Below are 23,572 nucleotides of genomic sequence, written 5' to 3' on the forward strand. Positions count from 1 at the left end.
GACAACAATAATTTATTACATGTATACGGTGCTTTATCTAGACACCCAAAACGCTTCACAGTGAAGGGGGGAAACTCACTTCAACCACCACCAATGTGTAGCACCGACCTAGGTGATGCACGGCAGCCATCTATCCCCAGAACACTCACCACACATCAACTTGAGGTGGAGAAGGGGGAATCATTCAGCGGATTACACAGGGGGATGATTAGGTGGCCAGATGGAGAGAGCTAGGTTGGGGATTTTGCCAGGACACCTGTGACCCCCTACTCTTTGTGATAAGTGCCATGGGATCTTTAATAACCACAGTGAGTCAGGACCTCGGTTTAATGTCTCATCCGAAGGACGGCATCTCCTACACAGTAACCCCGTCACTGCACCGGGACATAGGGATTTTTGTTGTTTATTAGGACCAGATGGAAGACTGCCACCTACTGGCCCTTCAACACCACTTCCAGCAGCAACTCGGTTGTCCCAAGCGAAAGCGCCTCCAAGTCTTTATCGGGGTTTTCCCTCAACTGGACCAATGGTTGAGCGAGGAGCACACCCGTCCCCAACGACCAATCAGCGTGCCTCGTCACGGGCCGATCGACTGACAGCGTGCTAGCCTACTGGCAACTGTCGACTCAACTGATGTCCGTCTCCCTGCCATTTTTCGGGACTCCAGGTAAATTTAATAGCAATCTTTTTCATACTTAACATAAGTTCTTGTTATGGATTAAGCGGTTTTCGTTTTACTAAGACATTATTAGGAAATCGGACAACAGTGTCAGTCAGTCTAACGTTACTCGAGATGCGCGACTTGGCTAAGTGTCGGGAGGCTACCGTTGTTAGCCTCGCCAGAAAACATGAAATCACACACTTTCATTAGCTTTATTCAGTCCAAAAACAGTCCAGCTTACAATATTATTGTCTTATCTAACTTGATGCCTACCACTTAAGTTACCGGCAGCTCAATTCGGGCTGTAGGCCTATGTTTCTCAGCCCCTCAGCCGATACAAAACAAAACAGCCTCTGAGGAACGAGTGGATTGTAGGCTAACATTACCCTCTATTTTATATTGTCTCCCAATAATTCTGTTGAAGTTTAATTTCAACTGTATTTGAGAAAGGGTTTCTTTACGGTAACTGCTGTAGAAATATTGTGTGTGTGCAGTGTCACGTAAATTAAATTGCACTTTCTAATATTTTTGTATCAACACAGTGTTGTGTGATACCGGTCAATCTATAGGATCTATTTGAGTTTTAACAATTAAAGGGTAAGCCATTTGAGAGTAGCCTACAAAATAAAATGAGTTTAACTCATAGGACTAGGATACACATGGTTTTGGATAGCAAAATAAGCTATTAGAATACTAATGGGCTTTAAGACAAATTATTTACACTACCGTTCAAAAGTTTGGGATCACATTGAAATGTCCATATTTTTGAAGGAAAAGCACTGTACTTTTCAATGAAGATAACTTTAAACTAGTCTTAACTTTAAAGAAATACACTCTATACATTGCTAATTTGGTAAATGACTATTCTAGCTGCAAATGTCTGGTTTTTGGTGCAATATCTACATAGGTGTATAGAGGCCCATTTCAAGCAACTATCACTCCAGTGTTCTAATGGTACAATGTGTTTGCTCATTGGCTCAGAAGGCTAATTGATGATTAGAAAACCCTTGTGCAATCATGTTCACACATCTGAAAACAGTTTAGCTCGTTACAGAAGCTACAAAACAGACCTTCCTTTGAGCAGATTGAGTTTCTGGAGCATCACATTTGTGGGGTCAATTAAACGCTCAAAATGGCCAGAAAAAGAGAACTTTCATCTGAAACTCGACAGTCTATTCTTATTCTTAGAAATGAAGGCTATTCCATGCGAGAAATTGCTAAGAAATTGAAGATTTCCTACACCGGTGTGTACTACTCCCTTCAGAGGACAGCACAAACAGGCTCTAACCAGAGTAGAAAAAGAAGTGGGAGGCCGCGTTGCACAACTGAGCAAGAAGATAAGTACATTAGAGTCTCTAGTTTGAGAAACAGACGCCTCACAGGTCCCCAACTGGCATCTTCATTAAATAGTACCCGCAAAACACCAGTGTCAACATCTACAGTGAAGAGGCGGCTGCGGGATTCTGGGCTTCAGGGCAGAGTGGCAAAGAAAAAGCCATATCTGAGACTGACCAATAAAAGAAAAAGATTAAGATGGGCAAAAGAACACAGACATTGGACAGAGGAAGACTGGAAAAAAGTGTTGTGGACGGATGAATCCAAGTTTGAGGTGTTTGGATCACAAAGAAGAACGTTTGTGAGACGCAGAACAAATGAAAAGATGCTGGAAGAATGCCTGACGCCATCTGTTAAGCATGGTGGAGGTAATGTGATGGTCTGGGGTTGCTTTGGTGCTGGTAAGGTGGGAGATTTGTACAGGGTAAAAGGGATTCTGAATAAGGAAGGCTATCACTCCATTTTGCAACGCCATGCCATACCCAGTGGACAGCGCTTGATTGGAGCCAATTTCATCCTACAACAGGACAATGACCCTAAACACACCTCCAAATTGTGCAAGAACTATTTAGAGCAGAAGCAGGCAGCTGGTATTCTATCGGTAATGGAGTGGCCAGCACAGTCACCAGATCTGAACCCCATTGAGCTGTTGTGGGAGCAGCTTGACCGTATGGTACGCAAGAAGTGCCCATCCAACCAATCCAACTTGTGGGAGCTGCTTCTGGAAGCGTGGGGTGCAATTTCTCCAGATTACCTCAACAAATTAACAGCTAGAATGCCAAAGGTCTGCAATGCTGTAATTGCTGCAAATGGAGGATTCTTTGACGAAAGCAAAGTTTGATGTAAAAAAAATCTTATTTCAAATACAAATCATTATTTCTAACCTTGTCAATGTCTTGACTCTATTTTCTATTCATTTCACAACATATGGTGGTGAATAAGTGTGACTTTTCATGGAAAACACGAAACTGTTTGGGTGATCCCAAACTTTTGAACGGTAGTGTAGATTTCTTCATGTTTCACTCCACCAGGTGAACAACAACATGGACAGAGGTTATCAGTGCAGCGTGTGTGACAAGGTCTTCACTGAGAAGTCCAACCTTACACGCCACATGAAAAGCCATGCACCGAAGGAGAACCAGTGTGCAGTATCAGCAGCCTCGTCACGTCGCTTGGAAAAGGTGTGGTGAGAAGAGAAGGTAAGATGTTTACATCTTTACAGAGATTAAATGATGTGAGTAGGCTGTTTGCTCGATTAAAAATAAAAAGTTAAGCGATTACACAGATAATTATACTTAAAGATCACTTAGGCCTCACAAGATAAACGGTCTATTGAAAAGAACAAAGCTAGATTGTCCAATGTTCTGCAGAGTTACCATTCTGTTTGTGTTTTTTTTTATGGTTTCACTCAAACCACAACAGATACGTAAACAGAAAGGAACCTCTGCAGAATATCAGACAGTCTAATTAATTAAGTTATGTTTTGAATAGACCATATATCTAGTGGGGTCTGAGTGATCATGTAGTGTGATTTTCTATGTCATCACTATATATCTCATTTGTAATGCTTCAAACAGCCAAGTACACCTTTAAATGATGTGAGTAGTTTTTCAAGTGGTAATGAAAGTAAATGCACATTAATCTTATCGTATGCTTTATATTTGCAGGTTGGATTTTGAAGAGCCGGAGCCTGTGAGCCGACCCATTCATCAAGAGTCTGCCACTGATGAGCCTGCGAACCCACCCATTCAGCCAAAGCCTGGCACAGCCAGCGGAGCTACACCGACCCCTTCAGCCAAAGCCTGCCACGGCCACCTTCATTCGAGCTGCGGTGTCGGGGGCATCTGTGCTCCTGGTGGTCCCTGCACAGCCTCAGGCTCCAAACATCAGTTTTCATGGGCCATCATGCAGTCAGAGTTTCACAGTGGTAGCACCGCCCCCCGCACCAACAACCAAACCAGTCATGCCCAACAAGTCGAGGAGGCCATGCAGTGCTTGCCAAGTACCTCAGTGTGGTGGGCAGCGGAAGCGGTACACACCCTCCAAGGAGAAAGCTGCTGGCTGAGAGTAGCCAGAAGATATTCACCTATTGCCCAGTAACTAGGAAATCAACTACTACTGGTTTTGAAGGTGTTGTGTACACGAGCTATGAGCACTTTAAAAGTGTTGTAGATGAGGAACTGGAAAAGAGGAAATAATTGGGCTCACTCTTCTGCTATGGAAGGTGAGGAACGGCCACAGCCGGGGCAGGTGCTGAAGAGCAAAATCCAAAGTGAAAAGATGAAGCTGTCAATGAAGAGCTGGTCTCGAAACATGTCACGTTAGCAGAAATAAATGCTTTAATTATTTTGAAGAGTCTGCAGTGTCGCGAGCTTCATCTTTTCACTGTGGATTTCACTCCTATGCTATGCCTTAATACCTCGATATTGGGTCTCTCTAACTCATTTGTGGCTCAGTTTTTTCTTTTACATTTTATTTGCAAAGTTCTGTTATTGCACTGTTATTTTAAATTTATTGCACTGCAAGGTAAGTCCTAGGTAATGTTTAAAAGGGGTGCATAATGTTGTGAAAAGACTAATTATATTAATCATAGTATAGCTGTTTAAACAGGACAAACATGGGACATTTTAATGTTGAGAAGTGTGGGATTGTCTGTCATTAGGCAAAGCGCTCGAGTCAATGTAGTGATGAGGTCAACATGCCAACAGTAACACAGACAGAAATATTTAAATTTTTATTTTAAAATATATATTCTTTTGTTATCTTAATAATATTTGAAGTTGTTAATTTGTTTGCAAAATTGTATTCTGCTTTAACATGTGTGATTTCTTATGGGTCTCTGTAAAATGGAGATTTTTTAAAATGAAATAATAATTTACAGAGAAGAAAAATGCCCACTGTCTGTTTTTTTTTCATTTTAATTCTGCTGTTTAAACTGTTAAAATTTGGTGAGTTGATAAGTAATAATAAAATAATAATTTTGTCAATAAAAGATTTGTCAATGTCCGTGTGTGTACTAAATGCAAGTTTAGTATTGTTGAAATAAGATGTCCCCATAATGACTGGAAGTGACCATGACAGGAAGTGTCTTCTGCTTTGGTGCCATGCCTCTTATCCTAGGAGATGCTGTCAAAACTATCCAGCAAGCCTCTGGGAATCAGTCCAGTTAGTCAATAAAAATCTGAAATCTGAGCATGCTTACTTGAATGCGACCTGAAGTGAATGGAATGAAGACTTGTGTGGGAAGGCTGGGTCATCTGGAAACATCAGATTAACCTGAGATTGCCACTCAAAACAATCCAATTGACTGTCTTCTAGATAACAAGTTGTTAGTACAATGTGCTTATTTGGCATATAATTTAGCATATCATATGATGCAAATATAATAATGGCAATGATACATTTGTCTGTGTTTCTTATTGTGGGGTGTTTACAAAGATGTGTTGAAATTAAATTTACATTGCAATCTTTGTAAATGTAAATGTTAATGTCCTGTTAATGGACCTTTCCCTTTTGCTATGCCATAGAATAACCTTTTCTTCTACGGCATCATTTAGGTAGCCATTTTCTATTTGGAATGTTGAGGTCTCCCTTTTGCCATGTCCCAAGTAAAAAATACAGACGAAGCTTGTGAGACATAGCAACAATAACTATGTTGCTATGTCTCACAAGCTAAGTCTGGAATGGTGTAATGATGAGGCAGCATGTAATAATGAACAGAGAAGAGATGATGAACTGTTAATGCGCCACAGTAAGCAAGATTAATTGTTTCCACCTGTAGTCCCCACTTACTTTCATTAAATAGAAACCTAGATGCCGAGTGTCAAGCAGGGAGGCAATGGGTATCAGTTTTAGAGTATTTGGTATGACCCGGTCGGGGAATTGAACCAGCAATCTTCCGTTTACAGTGCGAGCACTCTAGCGCACTGATCTAGCCTAGAGCTGTCATACGTTTCCCTGCCAGAAGATGGCATAAATTCCCCATATGAAGGCATGATGTCCCAGGATTTGCTCAACCTAGGATCCCAGGGATATGGACTTGGGGGGGGGGGTCGTGACCCTGTCCCAGGAGGTCCCCCATCCAACTACTAGCCAAGCCCACACCCGCTTAACTTCTGTTATTCAGCAGAACTAGGGTACATGTTGGTATGGCTGCTGGCTGCTGCTGCTGCTGATGATGGCCGAAGATGAGCACATTCCTATTGTAACTTAGACAAACTTGTAACAAAGCAGGTTATGGATATGATGTCATCTCTGTCCATTCACCCTTCCTTTCTTCACCAATAACTAGACAGGAAGTGCACAAAATAGCACGAAGGCATCTCTCCAGAGCTAAAGTGACTAAGGACCATCAGAACCAGAGAGTGAAAAGTGGTGTAGGAAGAGTGAATGGATAGCCACATCGATGAGAGCAGTTAGCTGTGATTGCCATTTTGTTAGATTGACGTACACATATATGTACCTTTTGAGCAGATACACCGACTACGGTGATTTTCATTCATGAGCGAGGCCCCTGGTCGTCATCTTATAAATTCAAAGTGACATTACCTCTCATGGCTGATAAGATTGTATTGAACTTGAACTTCCCATGGTCGCTCTACTACTCAAACAATTATCCAACGCTAGATTTTGTTGTCTGAATGTCCAGTTGAAATAAGTCTGGTTCGTTTCAGGTAAAAACTTCGGCGACTAAGGTTTTGTGGCAGCCCTGAACTGGTACATATAACACAAGCAACCTAGGTTTTATTGAAACTATGAATTTCACCCAAGTGCAATTAAGCGTGTGCTTATGACCTCTGACCTAAACAGGATATTGTGGAGTTAGAAAACAACGAGACAGGAGACCTGAGAGTAGACGTAGTCGAGGTAGTTTACTAGCTCCAACTTTGCATGTCATACGTTCGACAACGACACTGAACTGTGTACCGGAAGCGGAAGTGCATTATATGACCCCTCACCTCTTCCCTTAAAGGTACACTGTCCTCTTAGGTGAATGTCTCTAGTTATATAGATGTGGGTCACCACAATATGAACTTTTTTCAGACTGTATGTAAACCAAACAATCATTGCCTCAAAATATGTACAAAAAAACAGAGCAAATGTTTCGACCTGTTCACATAATGGGGACAAATCCTTTACATTTCCTCATTTTAGCGTGAGTTGAATCCTTCAGCTGTGGTTTCATTTATGCTATGTAGTCCAGACCCAGACCCAGTTAAGCCACAGCATGCAGACGGCAATGTAGGGCGATGGCGAGTCAGGCAGGGACGGTAATACAGACACATTAAATAAATAAGGCGAGGACACACAATGATGCCATCTTTCGAAACAAATACAGAAGACCACGTCAAAATGTCCTGCAACAGTGGCGTCAGTAGCATAGCGTTGCCTACATCGCCGGTTCGATTCCCAGTGTTACCTCCGGCTTGGTGGCCGTGTCTGCGAGTCGGGATGTGGATATGTGTTCTGGTCGCTGCCCTAGCGCCTCCTCTGGTCGGTCGGGGCACCTGTTCGGGGAGGGGAATTGGGGGAATATCGTGATCCTCCCACGCGCTACGTTCTCCTGGCGAAACTCCCCACTGTCAGGTGAGAAGAAGCGGCTGGCGACGCCACATGTATCGGAGGAGGCGTGTGGTAGTCTGCAGCCCTCCCCGGATCGGCAGAGGGGATGGATCAGCTCAGAAGAGTGGGGTAATTGGCCAAGTACAATTGGGGAGAAAAAGGGAGAGAGGAAAAAAGAAGTCAGCAAAACCACGTTGTCTTTTCATATTGTCTCTCGGAACTGTTCAGAGTTAATGGCCGCTTCTACACCGGCAGATGAGATACAATATACATGTAACGTTAATTTTACTGTTGATTAATGAGATTACTGATGAACCAGCTGAGACGCTAGTGCTCATTGAGGCTGTCTATATATATATATATATATATATATATATATATATATATATATATATATATATATATATATATATGTCTCAATCACTTTCTCTCTTTAAATCACTCTACCTTTTCTCTTTGTTTCCCTCTGTTTTCTTCCTCATTTATCTCCCTCTCTCCCCATCTTCCCCTTTCTCATTGTGTGTGTGTGTGTGTGTGTGTGTGTGTGTGTGTGTGTGTGTGTGTGTGTGTGTGTGTGTGTGTGATTTTTACGACACATCAAAAAAAATGAAATCGTGCTCATCATCAAATGCTGGTTATTTTATTAAAATTTACCATGATTTAATAATCATTTTTAATTTCTCCTTCATTTATTTCTTGCTCCCTGTCTTTTTTTCTCATTCTCTCAGTGAGTGAGAGAGAGAGACACACACACACACACACACACGCACACACACACGCACGCACGCACGCACGCACGCACGCACACACACACACACACACACTTGATTGGATTTCATCAGTTAATCAGAATGAACTGCCGCTTTGATAAACTATTGCTTTACATAGTAACGCCATCATACACAAATGATGACAACTCTAATGCAAAAGCTTAATGTGACATTTGCATGCTGAGTAGAGAGCATTATGTTAATCAAAACCACTGCATCTACATCATGCACCTCCGCGGGTATAATGTGCCAGATGAAACCCGCTGATTTAATGGAATTAATTATTGTCACACTAGCAGACATTTGACCGCGAGCTTATCTCAAGGTCAAGTGATTCGTCTTCGTCATCCTCCACAACACGAGAAAAAGAAGAGGAGGTGACGATGCCTTGTCAGACACCCACTAGTTTTCCTCTGTTTTTGGACTATAAGAACATCACGAGTAGTTTGACCAACTTTAAATGACAAACTGCATTTCTGTTAATTATTTCAAACTGCAGTGCTGTTCCGGTGGCTTCGCGGTTAGCACCGTCGCTTCATAGCAAGCGGGTCCCGGATTTGACTCCAGCTCATGTGGGTGGAGTTTCAATGTTCTCCCTATGTTTGCATGGGTTTCCTCCCACAGACCAAAGACGTGGTGCATGTTGGGTGAATTGAAGTCTCCAAATTCCCCATGGGTGTGAGGGAATGTGTGTGTGGGCCCTGTGATGGACTGGTGACCTCTCCAAGCTGTCTTCCTGCCTTCTGCCCAGTACCTACTGGGACTGGCCCCAGCCCACCCATAACCCTTAATTTGATCAAGTGGGTATGATGGATGGATGGATAGCACGTGGGCAAGAAAAAATCCTCAAAAGGGCTGTATTTGCCCGTCTTAGCCCTAAAGGTAATGTCAATATCGCCTCAATACTACTCTCAGCTTTCAGTCTAGTATCAGCCATGACAGCAGTCTTCTTGTGTAGTCTGCATTGTTTCTAAATGGTGACAGCTGTAGAGGCCCATATCCTGCGTCTCTCAAGCCTTGGTATGACAGATTCGGTCCAAGTTAGAATTTGTATTTTTTTTGTCATAATTTTTCACATACAAGGAATTGTATTTGGGGTGCGACACTTAGACCTCATACAAAATGTTAGAAAAAAAAGCAACGTAAATGTGTTTGTACATTTTGTGTTCTGTGTTTATTGGAATTCTGGGTCGCCACGTCAGAAGAAGTCCCCCTCACCCTGCATATTTATACTATAACATAGTCATGGTAGGATTCCCCATCTGACAGCTAACCAACGCAAGTTCAGTTTACACCAGAGACCATTGTTAAATGCGTCCATCCTGCATTTGTACTCTAAGACTCAATCTCAATTCCCTCCTTGGCCTTACCTCCCCATTTTGTGTGCTGCCATGTAGGGTGGGGTGTCCTTTTGGGGATTGAGGGGCAGTGGTTATCTCGCCCTCCCCTCCAAATGGAGCGTTTTCAGATGCAGACTCCAAACGGAGTGGCAGAAGAAAATTCGCAGAATGCTTTGTGAACTGAGGCGGTGTAACGTGGAACATGGCTACCAGTGCGGGAAAGAAGCCGATCAAGTGTATATCTTCACAAATAACCATGCCACATTTTAACAAACCAGTTGGAATATCTTAGTTTAATGTAGATGTAAAGGAAGATGTAATTAGATCATTGTAACAAGCATTTCAGAAAAGTCGCTATAAAAAAATTATCCAGCTGCAAATGTTCTGCACTTCCCTGCTCATCGGATATGAGTGCAGGGCAGACATTTCTATTGGCAGGACTACACTGTAATAGCTGGTGTCTAAACGTGCTTCCTGGCTATTGCCAATAGATTAATCTGTCTTGTTCCGTCCTGTAAATTTGGTCAGATTTGTCACCATAATAGTTGATAATGTTAGCAAGCAACAAGGTTTGATATAAAACGTATGGTACTATAATGTTATAACCATGTTGTGACAGCCCAGTGACTCCCGAGCAAACCAGGCAACTAATACAATTCCAAGCAGCAAACATGGCGCTGATGGTGATGATGTAACGAGCATCGTCCCATTTCATAGGTAGAGATGTCAAGCCCTACCCCTTGTAGCTCCTTTCTGAAGGGCCACCACCCAGTAGAGGGCACTCCTAAACCAGGGCTAGGTCCGGGGGGGGGGGGTATTGGGATTGGGCCTAACACTAGGGCTAGTACCACTGCAAATAATTCCCCTTGTGGTGATGAAGCAGCACGCAAGATAAATAAAAGCAACTCTAATATCTGTGGCCTTTGAACACTGTGGCATGAAATACCGTTCTTCTGTTCGTTATTGTCGATCAAACCTTTGTTAGATTCAAAGCCCTTTGACTGTACCGACGTTTGATCTGTGGGAAAGTGCAGTCACTAATCCATCATAGTGTCTTCAAGTTTCTACAGCCTTTTGTCACTGTCAACATAATTTACCGTGGAATGGAATAAATAAGTAAATAAATACATCAAAAAACAGTTTGGCCTCAAGGCTGGCACAACACGTACATATGCTGAATTTGTGTGTGTGTGTGTGTGTGTGTGTGTGTGTGTGTGTGTGTGTGTGTGTGTGTGTGTGTGTGTGTGTGTGTGTGTGTGTGTGGAGGACACAGAGGTATCATGCAGAGGTACAGAGTTGGTAATTTCAGGCTTTGATGAGTGTGAAGCTGTTCTCTGCATGGTGTATGTGTGTGTGTGTGTGTGTGTGTGTGTGTGTGTGTGTGTGTGTGTGTGTGTGTGTGTGTGTGTGTGTGTGTGTGTGTGTGTGTGTGTGTGTGTGTGTGTGTGTGGTTTTGTCCTGAGTTCATGTGGAGTGTCATACAGAGCGTGGGACCGCTCTGTATGACAATAACATCAAAACCACTCTTGTCCACTGTCAGGCACACACACACACACACACACACACACACACACACACACACACACACACACACACACACACACACACACACACACACACACACACTTTTTCTCCGTTCTCTGATCCTTTTTATTCAATCTCTTTGTTCCCTGTCTTTTTCTTTCCACCACTGCCACCCTCTGCTCTCTCTCTCTCCTCCATCTCCGCATCCCTCTATTTCTTCATTCTGCTCCCTGGTCCTTCCCCTCCCTCTCTCTTTCTATACCTTCCTCTCCAACCTCCCTAACCACAAGCTTTCTTTCTCACACTCTCCCTCTGATTTTATTATGCTGTTGTGGACTTGACTGTGCATGTGTGCCTGTCAAAGCACATTTCTTCATGCTTTAATCTGTGACACAGACCTCTCTGGTAAACGGTGATGTCTAACCCCTTTTGTCTGGGTGCAGGGCTAAAAGACAGCAACCAAAATGATTATTGATAATATCAGTGGCATCTTGGGCCAATAAGAAACCCTTAAACAATCTATCAATAACGTATAAAGGTTTTGTTTTGATTCAGTACCATGACCGCTAATATTAGTTCAAGTGTTGCCGAGCACTAATGTCACTGTAATATCTATGCTTAGACACATGAAATCCCCAATTTTTCATTAAAACGTCAATACTGCTACACTGTCCAACTTCATCTCATGCATCTGAGGATTTGAGTTAGAATTTGGCCCACATGAAAGAAGATGTCCCGCGCAAAAATGACGATAACGCAGGAGGCAAATAATACGGTGAAAATCTCTTGGGGTGAGTCTGAAGGCCATCAGATGAGATCTGTTTTCCTTTGCAAAATGCGTTTCTATTCGGTTTCATACAAGGTCAGAGATGTAGTTAATTAACACTTTGACTTTGTTGCTATAGCATCCTGCTTTGGTTTATCGGTGTAAATTTGCAAATGCAGCATCTCACTTCATCCTCACAGGTTTTATCAAATCGGCAAAAGATAGCTAGCTAGCAACAAGTGATTAATGCAACAAAATACAGCAAACTATCACAAATTAAACACAGATATCACAACTGAAACAAAGATACGGATGGCCAATTTCACCATCTGGGCTGCTTTCCTTGAAATTTGAAAGTTGAAGTTTTGTTTTCTCTACAGGAGAGTGACTGAGTTGTTTAGTTCAGTGACCGGCCAGAGTTGTTTGCTGTTGTTTATTTGTACTTAGCATGGTGTGTGTGTGTGTGTGTGTGTGTGTGTGTGTGTGTGTGTGTGTGTGTGTGTGTGTGTGTGTGAGCGAGAGAGAGAGAGAGAGAGAGAGAGAGAGAGAGAGAGAGAGAGAGAGAGAGAGAGAGAGAGAGAGAGAGAGAGAGAGAGAGAGAGAGAGAGAGAGAGAGAGAGAGAGAGAGAGAGAGAATTCCATCATTATCATCAATCATCATCATCATCGTCATCATCATCGGTGGCACTCGGGGTCAAGTATGACCGTCCTCTCTCTGGGTCCCTCTGGGCCCTCAGGTGGAAGTAGAGGCCAAACCTGGAGCCGCATAATGGAAGGACGCCTGTGCTTGACAGCTTTTTACATGGAGTGGCTGATGCGCCTGCAGCCACCACGCGGTCCTTGGCAGGGGGTGGCCAGAGTCCCACGGCATATATAACAGAGATAAGAATTACATGTTATAAACATGTTGAAGTTCGGCAAAATATACTAAATAATTGTTCTTTATATATTGAGTTTCTCTTGCCCTCCCCTTATTCAAGCCTGGCATCTTTCACTTAGCGCCTCCTAGTGGTGGCGGTTGTGGTCAAGTGCATTACGTAGTAGCAGCTCTGTCCCTTCTTCACATGACGATGGAGTTGGTAGGTTGTACACTCACCCCAAGCTCACTCCAAATATGGCTAAAAAGTGTTACAAAATTGCTAAAAGTGCAATCCAGTTACAGCTATCTATGTCTAAATGTATGCACAACAATGTTCCATGCTATAGTCTGTTCTGCAGTGTTTCTTTTGTTATACTTCACGACAGATGAAACGTTCACTCGGCCGTGTAATGGCTGCCATTGCTCTCCGCTAGCTCACATTTGGTTACATTTCTCTATGAACAGGGAGGGAGTTGAGCTGACAATACATGACCACAACTTCTATCTGTTCATTTTGATTATGTCAGGTATGTTGTTTTGCTGTATATAATTTCTCTCTCTTGTTTTGTTTTTGTTGTTGCCCCCCCTTCCCCCCCAGTTGCATTTGGCCAATAACCCCAGTCTCTGAGCCACCCCGGTCACTGCCCCACCCTCTCTGCTGATCCGGGGAGGGCTGCAGACTACCACATATCTCCTCCGATACATGGGGAGTCACCCGTCGCTTTTCACCTGACAGTGAGGAGTTTCGCCAGGGCGACGTGGCGCGTGGGAGGGTCATATTATTCCCCCAAGTTCCCCCTCCCCCCGAACAGGCGCACCGGCCGACCAGGCGCTAGTGCAGCGACCAGGACACATATACCCACTTCTGGCTTCCCACCCGCAGACACCGCCAATTGTGTCTGTAGGGACGCCCGACCAAGCCGGAGGTAACACGAGGATTCGAACCAGCGATCCCCATGTTGGTAGGCAACGGAATAGACCGCTACACTACCCGGACGCCCTGAATATAATTTTTCTATGTGGCACATGGTTATTTTCCGCCCATTCATCCATTATCCAAACTGCTTATCCTGCTTTCAGGGTCACAGGGATGCTGAAGCCTATCCCAGCAGTCACTAGGCGGCAGGCGCGGAGACACCCTGGACAGGACACCAGGCCATCACAGGGCCCACACACACACACACACACACACACACACACACACACACACACACACACACACACACACACACACACACACACACACACACACACTTGGGAACAATTTAGTATGGCCGATTCACCTGACCTGCATGTCTTAGAATTGTGGGAGGAAACTGGAGCAGCCGGGGGAAACCCACGCAGACACGGGGAGAACATGCAGATGCCACACAGAAGATGACCACCAAGATTGGACTACCCCAGGGCTCGAACCCAGGACCTTCTTGTTGTGAGGTGACAGCACTAACCACTGCGCCACCGTGCCGCCCATGTGATCTTCTGACCCAAACCGAAATGGTATCCCATCTCGTGTCCTTAAGGCCTGCTCTAGTCAACTATTGAATGTTTTTACAGACATTTTTAACCCATCATTGTCACTATGTGTGGCTTCTACATGCTTCAAGAAAACCCTTATTGTAACTGTACACACACAAAAAAAAATCACCTGTATCATGTCTTAATGACTACAGAGCTGTTGCTTTGACCTCAGTAATAATGAAATGCTTTGACAAATTAGTTAAGACATAAAGCTTAACATTCCTGCCAACCTTGATCTGCTACATTTTGCTTACTGGTCAAATAGATTTGTGGAAGATGCTGTGTCATTGGCTCTGCATACTGTGTTAAAACACCTTGAAGGAAAAAAAACACCTATGTCAGAATGTTGTTTATTGACTATAGCTCTACATTTAATACCACTGTACCATCTTAAATGGTGTTGAAGCTTAGGGACCTTGTCTATGTAATTCCATCTGTAAGTGGTTATATGACTTCCTGACAGGCAGACCTCAGGCTCAGACAGTGAGAGCAGGTACCAGCTACTCATCTACCATAGTTCTCCACACAGGAGCACCACAGGATTGTTGCCTTGGTCCCTTACTCTACAGTCTGTTCACACATAGCTGTGTTGCCACATATCATAACAGCATAGTGACATTTGCAGATGACACCACAGTAACTGGACTGATAAACGACAACAATGAAGATGTCTATAGAAAGTAGGTGAGGGATCTATCCATATGGTGTCAAGATAACCTCTCCCTAAATGTTGAGAAAACAAAGGAGATCATTGTTGATTTTAGGGAGTCCAAAATGGTTCAGACACCAGTTTAAATCAATAGTGTTCGTTTTGAAATTGTGAAGAACTTCAAATTTTTAGGCATTCAAAATCGCAGACTCCCTTTTCTGGTATCTATGACCAGGAGAGGAACACCAGTTAATGACACTTAATGAGTTAATGACAGTTCTTAATGACACCGTAGTTAGCACTGTTGCCTCACAGCAAGAAGGTCCTATGTTCGAACCCCAGGCCATCCCAGGTCCTTTCTGTGTGGAGTTTGCATGTTCTCCCCATGTCTGTGTGGGTTTCCACCGCGTGCGCCGGTTTCCTTGCACCATCAAAAAGTTATGCATGTTAGGGTTAATACTCCTGTCTGTGCCCCTGACCAAGACAATGGAAAGAAGAACTGGAGTTGGTCCCCGGGCACGGCAGCTGCCCACTGTTCCTATACAATAGGATGGGTTAAATGCAGAGAACACATTCATTGTCACAAAAAAATAAAAACAACAACTGTACAATGACAAAACAAAGTGTCTTTCTCTTCTTTTTTTTCTATACTTTCTACGATGTCTTAAAAAGTTCAGAATGTCCACAAAAATCCTGGTCAGTTTCTATCAGACTACCATAGAGAGCATCCTGGGAAGATGGTGGTGCAAATTCACGCTTGCAGTGGCCTCACCCAGTATTGGTGTGGGGAGATGGCGGCACAAATTCACGTTTGCGGCAGCCTCACCCAGTACCGTTCATGTCGTGTCTTTGTCCACATCTGTGTCTAAGTTTTGTCTTCGTTTGATGGCTGGGAGAGCTGGTGCTGGACTGGCTGGGAGAGCTTGGTCTGCTGCACCCTGTGGGCCCAGGCACCACAGCCCTGCCCAGAGCTGCTCGGGCAGTCTGACAGGACATGGAAGCAGGGCAGGCTAAGCTAACTGCTAGCCCATGCAGACCGGCAATTCCGATAACACTGAGGGTGGTCTGGTGGTGGCCTTGCCTGGCGTTGACTATAATGTTTTTGGTTTGGAGTGCGGGGAGGTGTGTTGAGGGTGTCTGGCTGGGAGAGCTGACGTTGGATCAGTTGAGGGAGCCTGGTTTGCTGCATCTGGTGGGCCCAAGGACCACGGCCCCTGCACGGAGCTGCGCCCAAAGAGGAAACACCGAGGGCAGTCTGACATGACGTGGAAGCATGGCAGGCTAAGTTAACTCCTAGCCCATGCAGTTCCAACAGTCATCCTGGCTGGCGTTCATTCCCTTGGACAGTGATTTTTGTTTTGTTTGGATATATATGTTAGTTTGGATATGTGTGTTCTTGTAGTTGTTGTAGTTTTTGGATATGTTTTTTTGTCTTTGTGTTGCACTGCTGTGGGCTGGGGGAAACAATTTTCTGTTTCGTACAAGTACATGAAAGTACATGAAATGAAATGACAAAGTGTTCCTGATTCCTCATTCCTGACCCTTACTCGAAGCATACTGGTGCGGTTTGGCATTCTGACTGAATAGCATCACAAACAACTGAGAAGGACAATAAAAATGGCTTTAAAAATCATAGGAACAGCACTGCCACAGCTTCAGGACATGTACACCGCCCGTTGCAGAAGGAAGGCCATAAGTATCATGGAGGACACCATCACCAAGAACCTGGTGTGTTCTTCTCCTTCCCTCAAGACAATGCTTACAGAGCATCAGAGCTCCGAACAACCAGCTCAAAGACAGTTTTTACTCCCAGGAGGTCAGAATAATGAACAGTAGGCTCCTTGTATAACTTCAGTGATTTATTATTTTGTGGGATTTCTGATTTCTTACTTATTGATTTTGTTATTATTTCCTTATTTTTAAGGGCCGAGACAGCCAGGGCACATGCATTTCATTGCATTTGAAAGTACATGGTACTTTTTATATGCATATGACAAAAAAGTTAAACTTGAACTTAAACTTGTGTTTTTCAAGAAACCATTCAAGCTCTCCAGGTTACTTGCTCCCTCCTTAGCAATACAAATATGTTATCTCTGGCCTTATTCACAAGATTTCTTTCATTCAGCAATATACGTTAGTCTTTCATAGCCTTTCTAGGCAAAACTCAACTATACTTTAAACTTGCCTTTTGTTGACACTCAAAAGCCGAGGCTAATCAGTCTAACTGTTATGCTAGCAACACTGATTCAGTGACTATTGGTCAAGAGGCTTGTTGGTGCAAATAGTAATTTACATACATAGATAATGTAATTTATATTCTGAACATAATCGTATGGCATTCTCTCTCTCCCTCTTTCTCTCTCTCTCTGTTCTCTGTTTCACAGCCTGGCCTTTCTCTGACTCTATCTTCTGTTCCACAGTTTGGTCCGGTACATTTGGCCAAATCAATTGCCATGCTGCCGGAGCAGTTGCGTCAAGGCTCAGCTGTGGTTTCATGGTTTTTTACACAAATGAAAAACAAACAGAGAATCTCACTGTCATTTTGCAAACTGCAGTTCATTATTACAACAATTCAAATTGTATGCTGAGTCAATTCAAAATCTAGGGTGAAAGACACACCGCTGGCATGGTGATAGTGAGATGGTGATGAGTGATTAGAGCCTGCTAAATGTGAGGTTCAAGAGCTTACACCTTAGCTTGTTTTGACCAGAGGTTCAAGACCTTGTTCTGACTGAAGAATGACGAACTTATCGTGAGGAATATGCAGAGTGCAGAGCTCGACAGAACACATTATGCATATCAAAACATAAAATCATTGAAAAAAAACCCCATCCTTTCATACATGTCATACTACCCTTAAGGCCTCAAACTCCTAATCGCTCAGGTGGTGCAGTTGGTAATAATTAACCACATTCATCAGTTAATTTCCAAATATCTTTCACAATACGATCTCTTGGTTGGTTTTGCCCACAACTCTATATTAGTGTATGTATTTGTTCATGTGTGTGTGTGTGTGTGTGTGCGCGCGCGAGTTTGAGTGTATGTGTGTCTGGGCACCGGTTGGGCACCATCTGCCCCTGTAGGTTCTCATGGTAACCGTCACCAGCTGTGTGGTAGGAAGAGTTCACTTCACACACTACCGAGCATGCATTCTCAACACACGCGCACACACACGTGCGCGCGCATGCTCTCTCTCTCTCTCTCTCTCTCTCTCTCTCTCTCTCTCCCTCCCTTCCTGTCTGTCTCAGTCACACAAACATCCGTAAACTTCTCTATCACATCGCTTCATGGCTCATTAGAGAGTTTTTGATGCGTTGCTATCGCTGAGAGGTTCATCGCTCTCCAATCTCATGGCCACCAGCCACAATTTGTGTGCGCTTGTCTGTGTATGTTGTGTGTGTGTGTGTGTATATATGTGCACTGCAGCTGACCCTGTGCTTTGACCGCTCTGAATAAGAAAAACCAAAAAATTCATGTGTGGTGTGGTAGATGTGTAGTAACAGAGAATTATGTGAGCACATAGCCTCCAATGACTCTGTTTAAAATGATCAAAGAACTTAACATAGATCTTCCCCCCTGCTTGTGAAAGTCCTTAGGAAAGCCACCTGGTAGAGGATTGCAAATTTTCTGCATCACACTTGTCAACATTAGCTAGTGGGTGGACTGTGGTAAAGACTAAAAAGATTACCCCTCGGGAACAACTATCCAAGAGGTACACAACCTCTCGACTGAAGTTATAATATGGCCACGGATTTCTGTGCCCATAGCGGCATCTGTAGGTTATACTGCATTATGCACATGCACCATTATACATGGCCACTGTAAGTCACTGTAACACACAGAGAGAGACTGTTTTCATTCCCTCCAAAACCCATTAAATGCCCTTTTTTTTACAATTGTTTATTAATGCTCATCATTATAAATAGTTTATTACAAATTGTTTAAAAATCCCACAAGACAAAGGGGCTATATGCAACACTGTGGCTTTCCTGAAGCATAATATGACTAGTAAATAAAAGATATCGAGGTCGCTGAATGATAGTGATCGAAACAAAGTCAACAACTCACAGATCCCCTACTCAGACCCCTCACATCCAGATTCCTGCATTCAGAATCAGTGATTTTGTTATTGTCTGATGCCCTGTACCCCAGAGACTTGGCTCCCACTTGCAGTCTGACAACTCACAAACTGATATCTAGCTGATATCTAGCTGATATCTAACTGATATCTAACTGATATGCACTGAAGGCATTCAAAAGTGGCAGATGCTGGCAAACATGCTGGCTAGCTTTTCCTTTTCTATTGAAATTTGTCTGAGCCTGCTTAAGGAGCAGCTAGGCTCTTTTCTTCTTCTTTTTTTTTTTTTTAAAGTGTACTGAGGTAGAAATGACATATTACACAAGTCCCTTTAACAGGTGAAGTCTGTGATTTGAATTAACTCTCGTCTGAATTCACCAGCTTGGCATGTTTAATTGGTGCAACAGATGATCCAAAAGTTTGACAAATTGAATATAAGGATGTGAAGAACTGTTCAAATACACAGACAACTGCAGAAAAATCACCATAAAACTCCATCCTCTGGATGTGAGAACTCCAGGGTTAAAATGTGCCCACACGCTGTTGTGAAGTGATTATATTTGCCACTGGGTGGTGGTATTTGATAAGGGAATACTCAGTTCATGGGACCCTTAACATGCTTTCAGTCTTTTGCTTTTGAAGTGTCAGAAAAGGCAATCTTTTCTGTTTCTTCTTTGTTCTTACAACATGAAACTTGACAGCAGTTGTGGGTTTTTCTTTTCCCAGACTGAAAGGCATGTTGTAATGACAGCACAGAGGTGGATGGGCTATATTTGAAGTGTACCCAGCACACTAAGTGAACTGTCTTATTCAATCACCGTAAGTGAATTTGTTTTACCCCTCAGTCTGTCCCACTCCATCCCATGACTTGTAATTTTCAATTTAGGTTAATTTAGATTGTCTCCACAAACTAGAGTTCCCAGGCTATAGTCAAGCAAAGCTTCTTCCTGCAGGAGCATCCTTGTAGTTAAACATTCAATTATCATATTTCTCACAGAAAGAAGTGATTTTAATGAAGAAAAACATACTGCATGTACAGATAGATAAGCATGAGCCAGAGAACATCGTGGCTTCCTTCACGGCTGCGAAACACACAAATTTTTCCAAGACTGGGATCTCTATCTGACACGTCATCTTAGCTTCATTAACAACTTCTTGCAAATCTTACACAGTCCACAGTCCACAGTCCGGAGAGACCGAAGAGCCAGGTCAGGTCAAGTCAAGTCAATTTTATTTGTATAGCCCAATATCACAAATTACAAATTTGCCTCAGTGGGCTTAACAGCAACACAACATCTTGTCCTTAAACCCTGTCATCGGATACGGAACAACTCCCTAGGTCCTGCTGAGCCATCATCAGGCTGCCATCACTGCCCCTGCTGGGTTTGGTTCGACCCGTGCGGGGTTTCCATGTACCATGGCCAACACCACGGACACAACCAAGGCATAGAGGAGGTTGGCACAGCAGACATAGAAGGTCCAGCCGAGGTAACTCAACACCAGAGGAACCTGCTCATCAGTGGACACCAAGAAGGAGGTCAAAGCACTGGCGCAGAGAGCAACTACAGAGGAAGACATGAGACAGGAACAGGAGAAGATTGGAGGGACAAAATATGAGCCATCTTTGTTAGAAGTATTTTATACTGTCTAGAATTAGTTTGTATTCAGAATAGAATGAAATTATTTTTTGGGGTCACACCAAGGCAAATAAATTCACAGCTTGCAAAAGTACAAAATTGGAACAATTATGGAGCTGTGTATTATTTGTGGACTACTAATATTGTTTGGAGTTTTATTTAATTTTAGTTTATTTTCCCTCCGAATAAAAATTTCATATGAATAATATTATACTAATAACTAATAACTAACTAAATGCAAATAATAATTTGTGCACCATGCAAGGACCTCTGAAATATTCTTACATGAAAACAAACAAAAGTAAAAAAAAAGGGAAAAAAGAAAGAAAACACACAGCAACCAAACAGTAAAGCTAAGACACATTGGGAATGGAAAATAGCAAATTTCAAGAGATACAAATGGTGAAACGATTGGAATGGTGGTTTACACATTATGTACATTACCACAACATGCTGAATAATGATGGAGCTCATCACCTCACCGCTCACTCAGGTTCCCGTTTGCAGGACCATTATATTGCTCTAGCGGAGCTGCTCACTAATCATATTAGAGTGTGTTTGTACTGGGCATCTCCACGTGGCCCAACATTTAGATGACTGCAGGTTGTACTGGGCAGCTCCATGTGGCCAATGACAAATTATTGCAATTGCACCAAGCTGCTTCCAGTAACCAGCAGAGGAAAACTCACATCTTTTTCCTCCTGAGTGATTCTTCAGTTTTACCTGTGGTGACATTCAGTAGCAGGGCGGCAATGGCTCTCCTTCCCTTGGCCAGAGCGGGCCGGACGGTTAAGACAGCAGCCAAGGACAGCACACTGGAGCCGGCCAGGAACATCCATGACAAACTGTAAGTACCTGCCGGTGAAAGATTCAGATTTAGGCAAGCAGAGATGCTCTGACCAGTGCATTGTATGTGCCCCTGTCAGCCCTCCCACTGTAATTCCCAGTAAAGATGAAACGGTCAGAGGAGCAGACTACAAACTCTGCTTTAAAGGAACAGAAAAGAAATAAAGCAGAGGAACTTACAATTTAGGCTGTACTGATTAAGCTGCTGTCAAAATACAGAATATTCCTGTTTGATTAGATAGAAGAGATAATTTCCTTCACAAGTTTTTTTTGGGTTGTCAGTGTAATTGGCATATCTAAAATGGCTGCCGTCAAATGTTTAGTAATGGCCGAAATCTGCAAATCAGAATCCGTCTTATTTGTCAAGTAAATTTTGCATAGATAAGAAAATTAGTCTGGTCATATAAAATGAGGAAAACTTAGAAAGGAAAATAAAGTAGAATATAATGCCAATGTCTTGTGTGACCTCTGGGACAGGAGGTTTGACTTTCAAAAAAATACTGCCATACTATGGCAGTACTTTTTGGAAATCACTCAAAAATGTGATCAAAAGGGTTTTAACAACATTATGCAAGGACAAATAACTAGGTTAATGTTGGTACACTCTGAAAAGTCCATCCATGAAGGAAATGAAAGGCACTCTGCAGGTTACAGTGGAGGACATTTACTTCTGCTGTTTCCCATTGAGATCCGCTGAGGTAGTCGGTTTTTGTTCAATGCCTTGCTCAAGTATACTTTGATGGTAGTTGGTTCAGTGCAGGAGATGGTTCATTCTTCACCCAGATGTCCTCACGACCGTTCTGGGGACTTAAACCGATGACCATCCGGGTCACAGGTCCACCTCTCCGACTCCTGAACTCCTCTGACCTTTAGGCCAAGTGTCAAATTCCTCAAATAGTGGGTGTTTGCCGTCGCACAGGAAATGGCATAATAATCCCCCATGCTATTTTTGGGTGGACACCTAATTTGGAAACCTTGCTTGACTGTCAGAGACTGGGGGGTGGCTGCAAGTCGGCATGTGAACGGGGCATCCCATGCTGGGATGCCAGTCTTCATTTTCCCTCAGTTCTGCTACGGAGCCTTCACATCTGAGCACTGACTGCTCTCAGGTGGTCGCTCAGTCTTAACAAGTCTCCTAAAAGGCCATGCCATCATCAGCTGAATGATGAAGCTCTGCTCTACTTTCCCCTCAAGGTTTCTTGTGATTTCGCAAAAAAGGTCAAATTTAAGGTGCGTGACAGGAAACGCTGTCACTCACAACAATCCGACTGTTGCAGCATTTCAGTCCTCTCTCACTTTTTAGCTCCTTGACTTTAAAGGCCCAATCTGTGATTTATTTTCACCAGATAAAATTAAGGCATATTTCTGTACATAATTGAAGAGTTTGAGTTATAGATTGAAAATAAGCGTGTTTGGTCTTTCTCAACCGATCGCATTTGAAGATATGGGCTTGTTTTATTCCAATATTTACCAAAATTGCTGATGTAAAAGAACCTTTAACAGCATCAGAAAACATTAGAAACTATGATTTAGTTGTTATTTAGAGTTAATACTTTCAATCAATTTGGGAGTGATGGCAGGTTCACGTGTTTTGTGTTTTGATAGCAAGGCGACTATTTTTGTTTGCATCTGAAGTAAAGATTGTATTGTAGTATTGTAGTGACCCACTTGCAGGTTACATAGTCACCATGCGGGCCAGAGACGGTCCCTTTAAAACAGTGGGCGGGGTTAGCAAAGGGTATTGTGGGTAGACACGAGGCTGAGGTTTAGCAGAATGAACTGCTGACTTAGTTTGAGTTGGAGGAAATAAACGACCCCACGGCTGTGTGGTCAAAAGGAGAAGTGGCCTCGTCTCCTTTCTTTCATCCTCCGCATTGGTGACCCCGACGTGAGCCATGGAGAACGAAGCTAGCAGTGCAGCGGCAGTGGCTAACGCCGTCACGCTCAAACTGCCCGACCTCTGGGAAGCGGCTGCGGCAGCGTGGTTCGCTCACGTCGAAGCCCAGTTCGCGAGTAGGAACATCACC

This window comes from Lampris incognitus, chromosome 1 (genome assembly GCF_029633865.1).
Source record: "Lampris incognitus isolate fLamInc1 chromosome 1, fLamInc1.hap2, whole genome shotgun sequence".
NCBI lineage: Eukaryota > Metazoa > Chordata > Actinopteri > Lampriformes > Lampridae > Lampris > Lampris incognitus.